Source organism: Belonocnema kinseyi, chromosome 5, assembly GCF_010883055.1.
Source record: "Belonocnema kinseyi isolate 2016_QV_RU_SX_M_011 chromosome 5, B_treatae_v1, whole genome shotgun sequence".
Classification (NCBI taxonomy): domain Eukaryota; kingdom Metazoa; phylum Arthropoda; class Insecta; order Hymenoptera; family Cynipidae; genus Belonocnema; species Belonocnema kinseyi.
This window is the reverse complement of record NC_046661.1, coordinates 70243725-70247907: the sequence shown is the minus strand read 5'-3', so window position 1 is coordinate 70247907 and position 4183 is coordinate 70243725. Positions and strand designations below refer to the sequence as shown.

General features: G+C 41.8%; 1 protein-coding gene across 1 annotated transcript in view; it reads left to right on the top strand.

Annotated features, from left to right (window-relative positions):
- The window catches only part of LOC117173133 (nephrin-like), a 1314621-nt gene that overhangs the window by 524155 nt on the left and 786283 nt on the right, over positions 1-4183 (top strand). The gene's annotated exons all lie outside the window — the stretch shown is intronic.

Below are 4183 nucleotides of genomic sequence, written 5' to 3'. Positions count from 1 at the left end.
GCTACGAGACAATAAAAAGAACCTGCGGACAGAAAAACGCGCAGTTCGTCCGGGGCGACAGGCTGGCTCTACCGTTCTTCCGGCGATCGGCGAGCTGACTGGTCTCTCTACCACCTAGAGAGCCTATGGTAGAGCGACCGAGACCTACAGATCACGCTTGACTGAACAACCTGCACCGTGCCTGAAAGTCGAGGCGAATCCTGACCGCCTGGAGCACCTACGGCCACGATTCACTATGCCAGGGCGACGTCAACCAGGGTAACCTGTCTGCCGCCTCCTTCGGCCCCTGACAGTCCTCTCCCCTCCCCTTCTAGACATCTCCTGTGCCAACTCCTAGTGAAGTCCACCCGACATTCGACCACCTGGCGCAACTAGGGCCGTATGTCGGGCAAAGGGTTCCTCCGGTTTACGACATGCCAAACCTGGATCGAAGCCAGTGCTTCGTCCTGCTCCCTGCTTCCCGAAGACCGTCCGCTACGTCACGCACGCCTTGCGGCCACCAGGGCTCTTCCCTCCTCCCTCTCTCTCTCCGCAACGTATCGTACCTGTTTTGCTGGAAGAGACGGGTCCAGCAGGCGATACCCTGGGCCGACAATCAACCACACCCTTACTCCTGACACCGAACTGACTCCCTGGACCGACCTGACTGACCACCACAACCAGCCGTCACGCACGTTTTGGACACCGCGAAGCTTCCCAACGACCGTCCGCTACGTCGTGCACGCCTTGCGGCCACCAGGGCGCCTCCCTCCCCCCTCTCTCTCCGCACCCTCCCGTACCTGTTTGCCGGGAGAGACGGGTCCGCTTTCTGCTTTCGCAACACTCACTCGACATTACCCGAAAACCTGTCAACCACAAACACAGCTAAAATAACATATAAGATTATCGGCGGCAACACTCACTCACACACACACACACACTTTAACACGACACATTCCCACGTTATGTTTATTTAGTAATGTCATTTATAGGAAGAATATATTTTGTTTTCTTTTGTCAATATATGAACCGTTTGTTCCGTTTATTTGTAAAACCTGTCCCAAATCCGAAACCCTGGCCAGACTGAAGCATCCGGAGGAACAACACACAGGTAGAAGAAAACGGAACGTTACAAGATAAATCAATTTACCTATATTTTTTATTTTCAAATGAAAATATTTTTAGCCGTTGCCTTAGATATAGTTGTGTAACTTGATATTTCAAAGATATATTAGAAAAATATATTAAGAACAGATTTTCAAAAAAAGAATTAATAAAAAATTAATAAACTTTCAATTTAATTATGAAAAGATTAAGAAAAGTTTTATATGTCAAAATGTTTGGAATCGTAAGCCGAACGCAGATAAACTTGCAAAAATTTTAAATAGTGTATTACAAAAATTTGCTGAGTGTTAGTACTGGCCTCTTCTACAAGTAAGCTTAGTCGTTGTGAAAAAAGCATGAATTTCCCATAAGACGCTATAAGCAGTTAACAGGTTTAGAAAGCGCACCTATGCTTTAGATACTAAACGCGATTTTCTCAAATTCATTAAAAAACTGAAAGAAATTTTGCCGCTTTGCTGGCGGGATATTAAATGCATATAAAACATGTTCTATAAAATAAAAAAATTAATCAATTTTGAAAAAATGTCAGTTAATAAATGCAGATTGCGGACCCTTCAGTGAATAAAGCTATAACAGCTCTCTGGGTCAATCACTTCTTTACTTTAAATCAGTAAGCTTTGAAGCCTCAAAGCAACAGCTACAAATATTTTCTTTTCACAAAAAAAATAAAATTTCTCAAATGTCAGTTTTTTGCCCCCGCCCCCCCCCCCTCCCTAATGTACGGGAAAGAAAAAATACCCCATATTTGGCGCTTATTCAAATAAGTATTACAAGTAGGAAAATATTAAAATATTCTAAGCGTCTCGCAGCATGTAATTGTAGATAACTAACCAAAAAAGGTGCCAAAGTGTATGCGTTTTTTGTAGATCTAAGAGTCGCATTCCCTTCAGCAGATAGGAGGAGCTTGTGAGAGGCAATTGAAAAGACGGGAGTGAAGAAAGGCTTGACAAAGGGGATAAGGGAGGTATATTAGGAGATATATAGGGTGAGAGAAGGGGAGGGGCGGGGAGCTCTGAGAGTTTCAGGATGGATGGAGGTTTGAGGCAAGGGTGCCCGCTTATCCCAAAGTTTTTTGCAATTTCAATCGCGGATATGGAAAGTAAGCTAGCGGCCGAAGTTGTAGGAGGAGTTAGGATAGGAGGAGTGAGGATATGGGCACTCGCAAATGCACATGATATAATGCTGCTAGTAAAAAGCGAAGAGGCTTAAAGAAGATTATAAAAGATTTGAGAAGATACTTGGATTAAAATATGTTAGAGTTAAATGCGGACAAGTGGCAGGTTGTGGTGTTCAAGAAGGAAGGTGGAAGATATAAGGGAGGGATGTGCAAGTTGACGGGAAAAGCGGTACAGGAGGTAAAAAAGTTTGTGCACCTGGCCTTCCGGTTTCAGAGGAATAGGGAAGTGGATAGTTATGTAAAAGAGAGGGTGAGAATGGCAAATGTGGTGATGAGGCAGGTGTGGGAGCTGGCGAAGAGGTTGTTCGCAGATAATTTTATAAGGAGAATGAAATTGTTTGATTTGCTAGTCATGAGTGTCTTATTTTACAGAGTGAAGGTGTGGGGGTCGACGGTAAGTGCGGAGGTAAATAGAATACAGCAGAGGTATGTACAGTCGACACTGGGGTTGGCAAAGAATACGCCGAGCTATATTGTCAGGAGGGAGCCAAGAAGAACGGGTTTATGGATTATAACTGGGAGTGAGCGTGTAAATATATGAAGACATTTTTGGAAGAGGGGGGCAAAAGGACAGTAGTATGGGTAAAGGGGGTGTTAGGTAAGATGGAGAAGAAGTTTTCTGAAAAATTCTTTTATGTTTCGGTAATATTCTCCATTCAATAAACTTTGTTATTTGACGAGTAACGATGTGATACTCACGTTTGAGTTTGCACATACAAATTATTATTATTGGTAAAAAAGGGATAAACAACAAAGTTCTCCCTATAGGGTAAAACTGAACATAAACATTTCCTTGCTCGAAACAATGATTTTTTAATGCAATACACATAAATACTTGTATTTATAATATTACTGCATTACAATTTTTTTTTGCCCCATGAATGACCCATATGTTAATTCTGTCCCGCTATTTTGATTTGTTTTATAATAATTTATAAGAAAAAGGCTTGTCATGCCTCGGGATACTACTATTTTTGAGGTGAGTTTCACCTATTTTTCCTTTCCTCACCTTACAAAGAGTTTGTTTTAAGATTTTATTACTAAAGTCTCATAAAGCTCAAAAAATTCATTATTTTTTCCATTCGTAACTATTTCTCAATTGGTACAGTTTTTGAGATATTCTGTAAAATATGGGTTTCAGTCTACATTCTTCTGTTTTCTGGCCATGCGTTTTTTTTTAACACCTAAGTACAAAATCACGTGACTAGGACTCGGACCCACCCTTCCTCCCATGTTGTCCAACATGGTTTTCATCGCTCCCCCCCTTTCCTTAAGACATCACGTGGTTTATGAATGGCCCCTCGTGATGCAGCTCAACACAAATGAATGATTTTATATTATCCTTAATATGAAATCTCTAAACGATATTGTCGATTTCGATTGTCACACTACTCGATTTCCATTGCTATATGCGTGAGACACGAGTTGTGAATGGGCTACACAGAGTTGGAAAATATTGAAAAAATTGTCACGATTACTCGTTCTTTGATAGCTACACGCGTGCGAAAGTGACACTCGTGAGTCACCGTGAGTTAGACAGTAATGGAACGTTACACGCATTTTCTTGAAGTTAAATGATCCCAACGAATCTGGTTTGATCTGCGCTTGCTTGGATTTGAGTGACGTTCATCGGCTACGATGCGCGTCTATACTTGATTTTTAAATACGTACGCGAACTAGAGCCAATGAGCGACGCACAGTTCAAGCATGCGCAAGTATTTTTGGATCACTGTGGGAATAATAATCGAATAAAATTTCGAGGTCGCTAATACTACTTAACGCTTCTCATTTACCACCACATTTCCACCTGTACGACTGGAATCGCAATACAGGGCATCTGCTTGTTATTTATGATCGTATTTTTATTTCAAGTTCGGAAAGAACATTTTAAAGCCTTCAAAG